The sequence below is a fragment of the Leucoraja erinacea genome, chromosome 31 (genome assembly GCF_028641065.1).
Source record: "Leucoraja erinacea ecotype New England chromosome 31, Leri_hhj_1, whole genome shotgun sequence".
Classification (NCBI taxonomy): domain Eukaryota; kingdom Metazoa; phylum Chordata; class Chondrichthyes; order Rajiformes; family Rajidae; genus Leucoraja; species Leucoraja erinaceus.
This window is the reverse complement of record NC_073407.1, coordinates 20,556,769-20,573,277: the sequence shown is the minus strand read 5'-3', so window position 1 is coordinate 20,573,277 and position 16,509 is coordinate 20,556,769. Positions and strand designations below refer to the sequence as shown.

Below are 16,509 nucleotides of genomic sequence, written 5' to 3'. Positions count from 1 at the left end.
GTACTATCCATGAGAAGTATTAATTTTGTTAATAAAGTGCTGACTATATTTCTACTGACAGAAAAAGTTAACTTAAAAGTAATAGATTAGTGTAAATAGGAAAAGAAAAAGGTGGTTGATAATATTCTTTTGTAAAAATTGTTAAGGACATAATACGTGAAAGAGTGGTGAAAGTAAGAACTGCCAAAAATGGAATGGGATGTATATCTTATAAGGAAAGGTTTGCAAGAAGAGCAGGGAAGTAGGACAAGTGTATGGCTCTTTCATAGAGCTGGCATGATGAAGTATAATGCCTCCAGCAGTGTTGTAAGATTCAATGGGCTAGAAACTCAATTAAATAACACATGGTTTTTCTGTGTCACATGGATGAATGTTGGAGTAAAATAAATCACCAAATGCATTCAGGACTTCATGGTTCACATTGGAACATACCATTCTATGCACATGATGCACCTACATATAAAAGGCATTGCGATACTCTGCAGGGATATCAATCGTGATATGCGATGACATTTTGAGATTATTGCTACTGAACTGGACTTCAAATATGCAACAAATAAACATCAATGGTCATGAACAGCAAAATAGCACCTAACAGATGTAAAGTTCCAGGTAACCCCAGAACTATCAATATCACTATCAGTACCTGTGGAGAAGACTCAACATAATTTAATTATCCAATAGAATGGCCACAGTCTTACATCCACTCTCTGCTTCATGTTTGGGAAGTCTATCACAAAAATAATCCATGCACTCCGCTAATACTGTATACAATGATGGACTTGATTTCATATCATTATTCGGGTGAGGCTTTCTACATTTACTGCATATCTATTTCTGCACCATTATACCCAGCCTCAGAGAACTATGGGGCCTAATATATTCTGATACTACTCACCCCAGCTACATTCCTACCACTACTACTACTACTACTACTACTACGACTACTATTACCACCAATAGAGGTTCTTATAGAGAACTGCAGTTTTGAGAACTCCAAGCAAGACAACGTAACTCAAGTCAGTTCGCTCTTCGCACTCTTAATTTTAAAAAAATCCATTTACTGGTTGAGGGCCACCATTCACAGCTTATCCCTAGTAATGTTTGAGATAGTGATGGTAAACTGCCTTTGTTAGCTGTAATAATTCTTCTGGAAAAAATGTGCTGTTGAGTGGGCAGCTCCTGAATTTACATGCAATAATGATGATGATGAAGGAACAGTAATATATTTCCAAAAAAGAACAGTGTGTGAGGGTCATGGAGACATACAGCACGGTACCAGGTCCTTCTGTGTTTATATTAGTTGTGTAACATCCACAATGTTTTGCCTTTTGCAATGTAACTTCATCCATGAAAACTTTGGTCTCATTTTGAACTACTCACCTGGTCCTGGACTCCCTATCAATGCAAACGGTCCTCTCCATTCATCCAATTGCTTCTCTTAATATTGTGAAAGTTATGGTTAGATAATTTTCCAAATATCTACATTTTGTAAATGGAGGGGAGGGCTGTTGGACCAGGATGAGTCTGTCGCTTTCTGCAACCTGCATTGGAATTTGCTTACTAGGTCAGGTTCTTATTGAATGGTGAAGCAAGGCTTCAGGTACTCCTGCTTTTTTTCTCAGATGAATACCCTCCACTATAAATGCATTCAGATAAAGGCCGGCAACTTACACATTTATCGTCTTTCTTTCAAATGCTGAACTTCCAACTCAGTATTTCCATTAACAACATTTAATAAAATACATATCGAATTTCGGTGAAAAATCGAGGCCCACTATTTCACACAAGGGACTGTAGAAACCTGGAACATTTTATTTCACAAGACTACTTAATTCCTGGGATGGCGGGACTTCATATCCTGAGAGAATGGAGCGGCTGGGCTTGTACGCTCTGGAGTTTAGAAGGATAAGAGGGGATCTTATTGAAACATATAAGGTTGTTAAGGGTTTGGACACCCTCGAGGCAGGAAACATGTTCCCGATGTTGGGGGAGTCCAAAACCAGGGGCCACAGTTTAAGAATAATGTGTAAGCCATTTAGAACGGAGACGAGGAAACACTTTTTCTCACAGAGAGTTGTGAGCCTGTGGAATTCTCTGCCTCAGAGGGCCGTGGAGGCCGGTTCTCTGGATACTTTCAAGAGAGAGCTTTATAGGGCTCTTAAAGATAGCGGAGTCAGGGGATATGGGGAGAAGGCAGGAACGGGGTACTGATTGGGGATGATCAGCCATGATCACATTGAATGGCAGTGCTGGCTCAAAGGGCCGAATGGCCTACTCCTGTACCTATTGTCTATTGTCTACCGATATGGTAAAAATTTAACTTTCCATTCTAAGATTGATAGATCTTTGTTGGATATAGGGTCATGATGTGACAATGGAGTCAAGGTAGAAATAAACCATCATGTATTGGAATGGCAGAGCAACTTCAAGGGCTGAGTGGGCTACTTCTATCCCTGTGTATTTTTCAATGTTCCCAGTCATTCTTCAAATCTTCATGCTTTAAATCCACGGAACTTGGATATATGACATTAAACAACATTAAACACATCACCAGCAAAAGTGAGTCAAACAGCAGATTGAATGGCGTGAAGCTAACACATTTAATCAAATGGCAGATGCAATTAGCAGTTTTGCCTTGCTGAATTAAACTGTGATATGATGCTTTGAAACAAGCATACACAAAAAAATAACTGAGCCTCATGGCCTGAATACACAATTACATCAGGGGTACAGTTGTACACATTTGAAGTGAACTATTTCTCTTATTTCGTGTTCCTCTCTTGCCTTATAGCAAGCCCTCACTGACAGGCAAAGGTTATTTAAATCGTTATGTGGGTGGGGAAAATCCCCGGTGCCTCGCTTCAAAGCAAAATCCTCCACTCATTTTATACACATGCACATACACACTCAAACTCTCACATTAACCACAGAGCTACAGCACCCACGCCCAAAGCTCACTGCACTTAACCCTTTCACTGGCAAACTGTGTAATACCAAAGCTGTAAATTCAACACTAAATTAATTATTTATAGATGTGGTTTAATTTGGTTTTGTCAATTCTTTTATAATTTCTAACTTTACACCAACGAATACACTTCAAAGGTAATTGATAGTAAAGGGGCTTGGCCTGCCCTGGCTACATGAAAGGCACTATATAAATGCAAGTTCTTTCTTTTTCTTTGAGATCATTAGTCGAGTTCCTGCGGTGTTGCACACAGGTTGGCAAGACCAACTGCCGTGTTCAGGGAAATGGATTTAAGCATTGAGGGATATTTGGAATTAAATATGCAAATCTAATTCTTAGCTGATAGCATTCAGAACTCACATCTGTCCCTACTTTTATAAGCTCACATTTAGAAATAAAAATACTTATGTAAACTTTTCATGATGCCATTACGATCTCTTGTCAGTGGTGGCACTGTAGGAGCTCGATTGGCATGAGTGGAATGAGAGCATAACAGGATTTGAGTGTGACAGTTTTATAGTTTTTTACCATTAGAAAAGGAAACATAGTAATTCACAATAGAAACAATTAAATTCAGCCCACATAGATTAGGATTTTAAAATATCTTGCTAGGTGTATGTTAGGTGTGCAAAAGCAACTGATCTAATATTACTCATATTACACAATAGACTGATTAAAATTAACTTCGGAGAGTCAAGATTAAACGTGGGCCTGAGTGTTGCAGACAACTGGACCAAATCATCAATGAAATTTGTTTCCCAATGTAAAGACATATTCATTCTTTATTTTAGAATCTCCATCGTAAATTGCCATGTCCATATTTTCAATGAAAATTGCGCATGTAAACATATCAAGTTGTAATTACAAATTCTCCCCACTGGTGTTACTGCATTACATTTACTGTAACAAAATGGTATAAGTGGCAAGTGGCTTCAACAATAAATGTGGACACAGGAACTTATAATGGAAAAAGTGACTTGCAGTACTTGCAGACTTACAATTTGCTATATTTATGAAGCGAACAACAAAGAACCATTTTAACGATATTCTAAATCTCTTCTTGAAGGGGGCAACGAATAACAATGAAAATTAGTTGCTAGTCATCTGATGTTTGGACCTCAGCTGAAATATTTATTTGCTCGCTATAATTAATTTCCAAATTAATTATGCCTTTTTCTCCAACAAATCCAGAGCATTCCTCACTCTTGCTGTTAATTTCTTTCAATGAGGTTCCAACACATACTTCTGGGCAGTTCCATAGTACACAAACATCCCTTTCCAAAATGGTTGATCATGGATGAGCCAAAAGAGTGCAGTTTGGCAAGTTCAGGTGGAGTGGAGAAATTATCATATCTCATATTCACAAAAGGTCATAAGATCATAATTACAACCAAAAACTTCAACTAACTTTATTTCAATGTGTTCAAGCCACAAAGGCTAATTTGCCTGTCACCCTGGCATTGTCCCTTTCTTTGGTTAAGATATAGGAGCTTGATATAGATATAGGAGTATGAAAGCTCAGACATCAAAACTAAGAATAGCTTTGTCTCCACTGCTCTCCAGCCATTGAACCAATTACTAATTTCACACCCCACTCCTGGAGTTGTTGCCACAAACTCTTACTCTTCCATCAATCTCATTCAGCGATTCTGTTATTGTACTTTAATATTCTTTTCAACTATCTGGATTTTACACCACAATCGTGCATCATTTTGCTGCTTTGCACTTGTCGTTCTATTTATTGTTGTATTTATCATTATAATAAGTATACTGTATGCTCTATGAGCTTCATGTGAACAATGAATTTCATTTCACTCTGGAGTATCTGACAATGAACTAATCTGACAACCTTGTGCATAAATTGTCATCACATTTCCTACATTATATTAGTGACTGCACGGAAAAGTATTTAACTCATCTGCTAATGCCTTCATCCAAAAGCTTTTTCATTTTGTGCTTTGCAGTAGACTAACAACCTTAACATTTATGGCCAAGTCACAATTCTGTATATAATGCCTAAAATGGCTATATCATAAGAAAAACTTGCATTTTGACAAAACCTTTCATGATTTCAGGTTCTCCCAAACGGGTTCACAGCCAATTGCAATTGAATTGCAGTTACATATTAACGTTTTGCAGAATGATTTTTAGGGCAAAATATTGGCTAGAATATCAGGGATTACTTTGACCCAACCCCAATCCCCTACCGTGCTCTTTCTCAAAAGAGCACCATGTGATTTTTCACAACCAACTCAGAGAGCTTTATCTGAGAGACTGTACTTCCAAGAGTGCAGACTTCCTCAGTGCCATATTGGTTTGTCAGTATGGAATTTTGTGGTCACGTTTATAGAATATCAATCTATATAACCACTGAAGCTAGGATATCAGGTAGATGTTGAGATTGCCAAACATAGGACCATTGCATTATGTGTGCAAATCCTTGGTCAGTTCTTGAGGAAATAGTTCCCATTTAATATTGATATGATGCATTTGACTTTACAAAATACCTGATAGTGTTTTTGTGCTAATAAATAGTAAGCACCTGATTGCATTGAAGCAAACAGCATGGAAATGGGCCCTTTGGCCCACCCACGCAAACTATCAATCACTCCTTCACAATCGTTCTATTCTATCCCTCCTTTGCATCCACTCCCAACACACTAGGAGCAATTTACAGAGGCCAATTATAAACGGTAAATTGTAGGTACTACAAACCCGCATGTTATTTGAATGTGGGAGAAAACTGGAGCACGTAGAGATTGCAGGGAGAACGTACAAACTCCACATAGACAGCACCAGAGGTTAGGATCAAACCCGGGGCTCTGGTGCTCTGAGACAGCAATTCTACCAGCTTCACTTAAAGGATAGTTCTCAAAACTTTTGAGTTTTGAGAAGAATATTTGAAAATGCAATTTATCTTTAGCTTTATTATTTTGAGGGTCTCCAAGACCAATGTGATGCCCTATCTGCACATTCACGCTTTGTGATTCAATTGGTGTATCCATATCAATCCCTCAGGCATCTGTGCTGAAACTTCCAATAGATGGAGTAATTCACACTTAGAGCTCCACCATGACTCATAACCCATGCCCTCTATTTTTTAATGTTCTGCTGAATCCAACTGATCTTATTGATTGAGGGATTTAAAACAAAGAACATCTGCTGATTTTGATCTTTTTCCTCATTGGCCTGCGAATAGAGAAGCAATGTGAAAATGTTTCAGATATTTTAAGGTCATGCAAAACCTCCTTATAAATGCAAATCTTCCTTCAGGCCAGGAAATATTAAGATGTTTTCCAAACTACGGCTGGTTACCATATCATGGTATCAAGTCATAAAAAAACTATTCAGTGCTTCAGTGATCATTGCTTCTTGTCATGCTGGTACATACTGACTGAAACAGCATCAATGTAGCTGTTTCTAGGCTTTATGTGCTTTATGCAGTTAATTATTGTCACTTCAAATTGACCAAGTGGTCAATATAAATTACAATTCAGTATTTATTTCTCAATAAACATCACAGAAACAGATTATCTGTTTTTTTATACTGCTGTACATTTTCCTCTATTATAATAGTGAATACACTTCATTATGAAGTGATTGGCATATCCCAAGCTCATCAATGTGCAAGTTGTTTTCCTTTTTTACTCTACAGCTTAAATGAAGAATTGTTCAACTTAATTGCAAGATAACCTCTCCATAGCATCAGTTTTCAATGGCCATTTTGAAGTAACGATAAATAATTGTATAAACATATGAAACTTGGAAAGGCAAATATTTTACCCATTGGTTAATACACTGATATGCTAATCTCCATAGTTTGGCAGACTTCTTTACATTTCAGTTACGATAGTGGCATTGAAGAGACATTTGGATAGGCATATCGATATGCAGTAAATGGAGGGATACGGATTACGCAGTCAGATAATAGTTGGTCTTGGCATCATATAAGGCATAGATATTGTGGGCTGAAGAGCTTGTTCTTGTGCTGTATTGTTCTATGTTCATCATCTGAGTATTGGCATTTATGAAGCATCTCATTCATTATTATCACAAAATACCACAAAGTGATCTCCAGTAATGAATGTTGATGTGACTACAATTCAATTTTTGAACCAGAAAGAGGAATGGGGACCTCCTCATCTGACAACATTGTAAATTAACAATCAGTATATGAAATGGACCTAAGAGTTCTAGACTACATTTTTGCACATCATTTGACTTACTTTCAGATGCCAGAGATTATTCCCAACACATCAATTCGAGAATGGCATCAGGGGTTACTATCAATATTCCTGTGAGATGCACTCTGCACTCTTTGATCTATTATCTCCTCACTCTTAAAACTCTTAATCTTTGCTATTTAATAGCATTTAAAAAAATCTGCCTCCCACATTTGCCTGTTCTCAATTTCTCTGCCAGTTTTAAATAATAATTTTCAAAACTATTTTCTAACTACTTTGCACAATTTAACCAGAATGAAGGGAAGCTATGCAACCCCTAGTTAATTATCAAATCATAGCACTAAAGCAGGTTTAGGAGCAAATTTATATTTTGTTATAAATTAGAGTAGTGCTTCTTAAACTATTTCAGTGTCATTCACCCTTGAGTCTTTATCACAAAATTTAATTCACCCTCGACTAAATTTTCTTATGTTCTTTGGTAATTTTCGTCTTATTCTCCCTTTATAATTGTATATCTAATTTATTTTGTCACATGAGCAAAAAACATAAATTAACTAATTTCTTAAGTGTTTATTTAATTCAACTTTTTGAACATCCTGAAAATATAAAGAAAACTAGGAGTGAAAAAAAAAGTTTAATTACCACTGGAGTTGGAATATCATTCTATTAAAATTTAAAAAAAAACATTCCAACATCTAAACACTGAGCTTCAGCTCCATCCTACCCTTTCGGGCTTTGATTACTGCAGTTTTTTTTCTTGGAAAATTAGCTCAAAAAACCATGGAGTATGTCATTTAATATATTAGAATCCAATATAACTTTCTGTATCTCTCCCTGACGAAAGCTCACAATACCACCAAATATCAAATTAGAAAACCATAGGGTTAAGAGAAAAAAACATACCAAATTTCCAGCTCCACTGCCATTAAAACCAATAACCAATAACCACTTTAATGGCAATGCCTTTTTTAAGTATAGAAAAAATTATATATATTTTTTAATATATATATTTATATATCTGAATAAATTAAGTAATTCACCCTTCATTCACCACTCTAGTTTAATTCACCCCAAAATAATTTCATTCTCCCTGGGGTGAACCATTCACCAGATTAAGAAGCACTGAATTAGAGAACCTGTGGAAGAGACACAACTCACTGTAAGGCATAACACCATGGTTCAAAATAATTGGTGGGATAAAGTAGAAAATAATGCCTGAGTAACACCAAGATTTGTAGAAGAAAGACTGAAGAATTCCACGACTGAAGTCTTTAGAATAATGAGTTATACCAGAAAATTGTGATAATTACTGATTTTAACAGTGAGAAAGCGGAGAAGAGAAAAATCATGTAAAGTGGAGTATTTAGAAGTTACGAGGAAGGAGAGAAATGTGCAGAGAACCACATTACAAATGAATATCAAAAATGTTCCTGTTAAAACTCTCCCAGGCAAGGTTGTGATGAATAATAGTAGAGTGCAGAGGCGATAAGAACTATTAGACAACAGACGTATACATTCTGAATTGCTCACACAAGCCAAATGTAGAATGCAGCACACCAAATGCAAATGGAAAAAAGGAAATTTTAAATAAGAAGTGTTGATGGGCAGACAGAGCTCCATTAAAAATTTAGAAAAGTGCCTGACATAATTGTTCAACTTTTGCACGGAAACAAAAAGCTTACTATGCCTCAGAGAGAAAATACTGCTGTGAAGCAACTTTAACTCCCAGCTGTGAGTGAGGATCCTTGATCAGATAACGCTGGGGAATTACCATCTCCACCGCGGAGAGAACAAGTCTTAAATGTCAGGTGACAAAATTATTTCCATTTTCAAAATATGCTGAAATGTTCTTAGCATGGTTCTGTCAGCTGCATAACATCATCTGTTGGGCGCTGAATCTACTGACTTTTTTTCCAGTGATACTCCAGTGACCTCGATTGGAAGGAATAGGTGAAGAAACTTTGTTTTAGAAGAGGATTAACCTTGGCAATGTTGGCCACTGATAATCGAATTCTGTTTCCCCTCAACATGAGAAAATTTCAGATGACACACAAAGTTAATGGAACATTGGCTCTACGAGCCTGGCATGAGTCCGTGAGCCTCATTTATCTCAAAAAATAAAACAAACTGCATATGCAGGAAATCCAAACCAGAAACAGAAACTATTGCAAGCAATCAACGAGTCAAGCAGCATATATAAAAATAAAATCAAAATTAGTTTTAGATCAAAGACTATTTGTCACAACAATTCAACCAGAAATATTAACTCTGCTTTTTTCATTTCATGAATGCACCAAGTATTCAAGTCAGGTGTCAAGTCCGGTGAGGTACGGGTACAGGTACAATGGTCAACCTGAAAACACAAGTGGACACCATCAGACTCAGGAACAATTTTTTTCACTTCTATTATCAGGCTTCTGAAGGGTCCTTCCATAACATAGACATAGAAAATAGGTGCAGCAGTAGGCCATCCGGCCCTTCGAGCCTGCACCGCCATTCAATATGATCATGGCTGATCATCCAATTCAGTATCCTGTACCTGCCTTCTCTCCATACCCCCTGATCCCTTTAGCCACAAGGGCCACATCTAACTCCCTCTTAAATATAGCCAATGAACTGGCCTCAACTACCTTCTGTGGCAGAGAATTCCAGAGATTCACCACTCTCTGTGTGAAAAATGTTTTCCTCATCTCGGTCCTAAAAGATTTCCCCCTTATCCTTAAACTGTGACCCCCTTGTTCTGGACTTCCCCATCATCGGGAACAACCTTCCTGCATCTAGCCTGTCCAACCCCTTAAGAATTTTGTAAGTTTCTATAAGATCCCCCCTGAATCTTCTAAATTCTAGCGAGTACAAGCCGAGTCTATCCAGTATAAGCTAGGCTACTGTCCAAAGCACCTCTACCCCATTGCAGACATTGGACTTTGTCTACGGAACTGGTGAGCCACAATGCTGAGAACTATATTCTGCACTCTGTGTCTTCCCCTTTGATCTAACTATTGTACTTGAGTTTGACGATTGTATTCATGCATAGTATTATCTTTTAGCGGAGTCGAGACCGTGAGTTAATTCAATTAACTTTATTACGAACGGTAAATCAATGAATAATGCATCTGTAAGACAGCTAAATAAACAAAGTTGCATCCACAACTGTGGCGCTCGAATAAATGAACTCGACAAAAAACGCGCGAAACCCGCTACCTGCGCCCGCATGACTGGAGTAGCCAATCCGAGGGTTTGACTACCCCAAGGCACCAGCAGGTGCCACTACAATCTGATTTGATTGGACAACACACACAAAGCTTTCCCTGCCATTCAATAAGATTATTGCTAACTTGATCCATTAAAGCAGCAAGAAATAAAATGAATAATTGACCTAATATCAACCTCTGTGATCTAGTAAGGTCTTCCTCAAAAATATCTGGGGACCAGTGTCTAAATTGGAAGGTTAAAAACAAAAAATGCTGGAAATTTTCAGGTTGGGCAGCAAATGTGGAAGAAAATAAAAATTAACGTTTCAGCTCGAAGGATCTGAGGGAGAATCGACCCACAGCTTAATCAAACATTAGCTTCATATACAGGTGCACAACCTTTTATCCGAAAGCCTTGGGACCAGACACTTGTCGGATTTCGGACATTTTCGGATTTCAGAATGGAAGATTTTTAGCGTAGATTAGGTAGGTAGCGCGGGCGGCTTGAAAAGTCTGGAGCAGCTGCCTCCTCCCCGGAGACCGGGCGAATCATTGCATAAATGTTAGTCAGTTAGTTTGGAGGGATTTTATGTGGTGGTGGTGGTGGTGTAGGGGTGAAGGGGGAAACTTTAATTCTTAGTCCCCTACCTACCTGGTCGGCGACTCCCAACCTCGCGGAGCTGGGGGCTCCGTCCGGCCGCGGGCGGCGCCGGTTGGAGCTCCGACCCCGGCAACTCTACCCCTGGCTGCGCGGCTCCAAATCCAGTGACGCTCCGCGAACGTTGGGTCGGCGGCCACAGCGCTCCGGAGCTTGCCGCACGGCGACCCGGTAAGGCATTGCCCGCACCCCGCTGGTATCCCAGCGCTGCGACGCCGCCGACTCCCGACATTCGCGGAGCTGGGGCGTCCGGCCGCGGGCCGCGCTGGATTTGGAGCGCCTCGCAGCCAGGGGTAGAGTTGCCGGGGTCGGAGCTACAACCGGCGGCCCCACCGGCCACAGCGCTGCGGAGCTTACTGCACGGCGACCCGGTAAGGCATTGACCGCTCCCCGCCTCTCCGACCAGGTAGGGGACTAAGAATTAAAGTTTACCCCTTCACCCCCCTTCACATAAAAGCCCTCCAAACTAACTGACTAACATTTAAGCAATGATTTACAGATGTTTAAGCGTCTCCCGGTGTCCGGGGAGGAGGCAGCCGCTACAGTAGTACAGACCTGGGTTGACCGTGGGTCGTTTTGGGTCAGGTTTGGCGCCAAACGCGAGCTTTGGTGCGCAGACGACATCTGGAAAAAATGGCCGGTTTTCGGAGCTTTTCGGTTTCTGGAACTCCGGATAAAAGGTTGTGCACCTGTACTTATAGAACTCACTCACAGGATTTCTTCAGGGCACTTTCCTCGTCTTCTGTCTTCAACTGTTTCATTAATTACCTTTATGGCACGGTCAGAAGTGGAGATATTTGCAAATAATTGTGCATTGTTCAATATTATTTCCAACTTCTAAGCAAATAAAACACTCCATGTTTGCCTTTTGCAAGACCTTGAAAACAATTTGACATGTGAATTAGTGGCAAAAAACATTCATGCCACAGAAGTGCCAGTAATGACTATCATTGACAAACAGTCCAACCATCAATCCTTGGATATTCAATAGTAAAACCATCACTGCACCTGGAGGCATCATTGACCAGAAACACATCATATAATTGGCCAACCTTATCCATCACTGAACATTCATTCCACCCGACCACTGATGTACCATGGTTGCTGCACATACTATCTTAAAATTCACTGCAGTTACTTGCCTCATTGAATCCAACAGCAAAATACAAATACACAATTTTAAGGACAACAGGCCCAAGAGAACACTAACACAAAATGCTGGGGTAACTTGAATTTAGAGAAATCAATATTCATACTCCTGTGTTGTAAGCTGCCCAAGCGAAATATGATATGAATGTTCCTCCAATTTGCATTTAGCCTCACCCTGACAATGGAGGAGGCCCAGGACAGAAAGGTTAATGTGGGAATGGGAAGAGGAATTAAGGTGTTTATACATCTCTGGAGACCCCGGTTCGATCCTGACTACGGGTGCTGTCTGTACGGAGTTTATACTGTATGTTCTTCCCGCGTGGGTTTTCTCCGAGATCTTCGGTTTCCTATCACACTCCAAAGACGTACAGGTTTGTAGGTTAATTGGATTAGGTTTGTATACTTGGTATAAGTGTAAATTGTCCATAGTGTGTGTAGGCTTGTGCTAATGTGCAGGGATCGCTGGTCGATGGGCCAAAGAGCCTTGTTCAGCGCTGTATCTCAAAACTAAACTAAAAAAATCTCCGTTGTTCAAGATGTGGACTCATATATCCTCGTTGTTCAAGATATGGAATCTTCTACATCTCCGTTGTTCAAGATGTGGACTCTTATACATCAGCAAGACCAAAAGTAGACTGGGCGATCGTTTCGCTGATCGCCTTCGCTCAGTCCGCCTAGACATACTGATCTCACGCTTGCTAAACACTTTAATTCCCTTTCCCATTCCAACACTGACCTTTCTGTCCCATGCCTCCTCCATTGTCAGAGTGAGGCTAAACGCAAATTGGAGGTACAGCATCTCATATTTTGCTTGGGCAGTTTACAACTCAGGGGTATGAATTGCAATTTCTCTACCTTCAACTAACACCTGCATTCCTTCTCTCCATCCCTCCCCCACCCAAGTTGCACCAGCTTCTCATTCTCACCCACCCAACAGCTAACAGTGGCCTGTTTCCTTTATCATCATTACTTTTTTGCATATCTTTCATTCATTTGTTCTATATCACTCTACATCATCGTCTATATCTCTAGTTTCCCTTTCCCGTGACTTTCAGTCTGAAGAAGAGTCTCGACCCGAAACGTCACCCACTTCTTCTCTCCAGAGATACTGCCTGTCCCGCTGAGTTACTCCAGCATTTTGTGTCTATCTTTGGTTTAAACCAGCATCTGCAATTCCTTCCTACACTATCACCTGGAAGTTCCCCTTAAAGTTACACATTGACCTGTCTTGGTAATCTATCACAATTTCTTCATTGTTCTTCATTGTTCATCCAGGAAATCTCTACCCAATAGTCCCATGAGAGTATTTTCGCAATAAGGACTGAAATGGTCTAAGAAGGCTGCTCATTGTCATCTTCTCAAGGGTAGTTAGGATGAACAATGAATGTTGATCTTGCCAACAAATCCTATATCCTGAAAATGAATTCAGGTCAAGTTTATTATCAGATTCAGATTCAATTTTAATTGTCATTGTCAGTGTACAGTACAGAGACAACGAAATGCATTAAAGATAGTGTTGCATTGGCCGGGAATCGAACCCGGGCCTCCCGCGTGGCAGGCGAGAATTCTACCACTGAACCATCATATGCATTAGTATGATAAGGTACATGAACAATGAAAATTGTATTTACAGTACCTTCACAGGCACATAGCCTCACACAACATACAACATATAAATTCTGCATAAATGTTGCATAAAGAATAAAACAAGACATTTGTGCAAAACAGAATTCAAAATAAAAGTCCTTGGTAGTGCAAGAAGAGGTGTTCCAAAGTGCTCCATTACTAAGGTTGGATTAGGGTTGTGCAGGTTGGTTCAAGAATCTGATGGTTGTAGAAAAATAGCTGTTCCTTAACCTGGTGGTGTGTGACTTTAGACGTCTGCACCTCCTGCCCATCGGGAAGAGGACATGGGCCTCGAAATGATAGATACCGTCTTCCTTGAAGCAGCGCTTCATGTAGATGCTTTCATGATGGGGAGGACTGTGCTCCTCCTGATGGACTGAACTGAGTACTTATTTTAACACTTGTTTGCATACATTGGTAGCATTTACTATAGATAAATACTATTTTTCATTGAAATGCAATTAGAAAGAGGAGCTGTTGCTATTTTTTTCCCATATACATTCCAAGGCCACAGAAAATAGCTCCAACAGCCTGGTCGCAACCAGTGGATAACAGACAAGAAATTAGACTCACCACATCTTAAAAATAGTTTTTTTTCAAATTGAAAAACTGTAACCAGTGGTGCTGCATCCTTTATTTTTCACCATATACATTAATGGTTCGAAAGAGAATGTAAGTGGTTTGATGTTAGTGACCTTATCAGGACAAAATAATGAGAACGCAGGAATACAATACATTTAGTAAATTTCCTCCGTCTCTGTGCTCCTCTGATTCTAGTTATTTGCACATCCCTCATTTTCTTCATCTCATCATTAGTGACTCGGCCTTCTATTCTCCTGGCATTCTCTCCCTAAATCTCTCCACCTCTATATTTATTGTCCTTTATGAGGTGCTCATTAGACCTATATTTTGACCAGATTAACCTGTCCTAATGTAGAAACAAGGAACTGCAGATGCTGGTTTACGCAAAAGGAGACAAAATGCTGAAGTAAATCAGTGATCAGGCAGCATCTCCAGAGAACATGGGTTGGTGAAGGTTCTGCGTCAGGATCCTTCTTTGGACTGATAGTAGGGAAGGGAGAGAAAGTTGGAAGAGAGGCAGGACAAAGCGTGGCAGGTAATAGGTGCACACAGACAAAGACCTGTCCTAATATGCCTTTTGCCTGTGAGGCAAAATGGGACTTTTTATTTATTATGTTGAAGAAGGTAAATAAATGCAAGTTGTCTTTCTGTCAGTGGAGATACAATCATAAACCCAGCAATGTAAGAGTCAAGAGTCAAGAGTGTTTTATTGTCATATGTCCCAGATAGGACAATGAAATTCATGCCTGCGGCAGCACAACAGAACATGTAAACATAATACACAACGGGGGGAAAAAACGTTCAGGGTATATATATACACACATTCACACATAATCAATAAATAAACAAATATAGTGCAATAATAATAATAGTCTGTTATATTTCAGAGCTTATTTGCTGTTGTGTTTAACAGCCTGATGGCTTTAGGGAAGAAGCTGTTCCTGAGCCCGGTCGTTATAGTTTTCAGGCTCTTGTACCTTCTTCCCGATAGCAATGGTGAAATGAGTGTGTGGCCAGGATAGTGTGAGTCTTTGATGATGTTGGTAATGTTTACAACAATCATACCATTTTAGTTATGCTAATTCAACTCCATCACATTTTCCTGTATTAAAACTTTTCTTACAAAGAACAGTTCAGCCGTTGCACATGTGAATAATATTCTTAAATTAGCATGATCCTACACACTTTCTACCCATTCTGGCTTTTATGCAGATCAGTTTTGCAATATTTAAAACCAATATTTATCAACAATTCACGAAGCCTAAGGTATTAACTTGCAGAGAAAAAGCAGCAAAACGTGCACAAAGACTATGAATAACAATTAGTCAAAAGGCAGCTGAATGTCAAAAATAGTTTCAGCAGTTCTAGTAGTTTATATCGTCAGAATTTTAAATTCTGAGCTTGTTTTGCCAGCAACTATATATAATGCCTGCAAATGTTCTCACAGTTAAAATGAAATACATTTTACATTGCTCTTTCTATAATTATTTATTCAAGTTTCCTATTATTTAATTATGGATTCCTTGTGCATTTGGCTGGCTCTCACACACTTAACCTCACCTCTGTATTTTTTACTTTTCTACTCCTATGATTCTGACTCTTTCTCATTCTCGCTCTTTCGCTGCCTACAACTATCCCTTTTGCTGCGTCTTCAATGTATTCCCTCCAAATGAACTTTCTAAAACTAAATATGCAAAACTCTTACTATTTATTACCCCTAGATATTGTCAGATTTCCCCCAAGCTATGAGCTTATTACTCTTTCCTGGACATTAGTGTAATCCTCAGCCATCTTTTGGGAAAAGCAATCAGATTATAGACTACGTGGAGCTTCTATTACAGCCATGAGGCATTTTGCTCTCACCTACAATACTAAATGACAATCTTTCAAATTAAACTTAGCAACTTAGAGAAGGGAATTTCAAAATGTTGAACAGAACTGATTTGCTATGTCAGTGGCGGTTATATGATGTCACTAAAAAAGCTTATAATAGCAAATTACTTAATATCTCAGATTAGACTACACTTGCAGTGCTCTGAATTGATCCAGGTACCACATAATAGAAAGGGTATGCTGCAGGGTATAATATTCACCTGAATAATTGGTGTACCCTGTAAATTAATTTTCACACTCTACAGTGACATGTTCAGA

At 39.2% G+C, this 16,509-nt stretch overlaps 1 non-coding gene across 1 annotated transcript; it reads right to left on the bottom strand.

Moving 5' to 3' along the window:
* Window positions 1-13,667: 13,667 nt before the first annotated feature.
* Window positions 13,668-13,739, bottom strand: trnag-gcc (transfer RNA glycine (anticodon GCC)). The gene has a single exon. It is a non-coding gene; the product is annotated as a tRNA-Gly (tRNA).
* Between the last annotated feature and the right edge of the window lie 2,770 nt (window positions 13,740-16,509).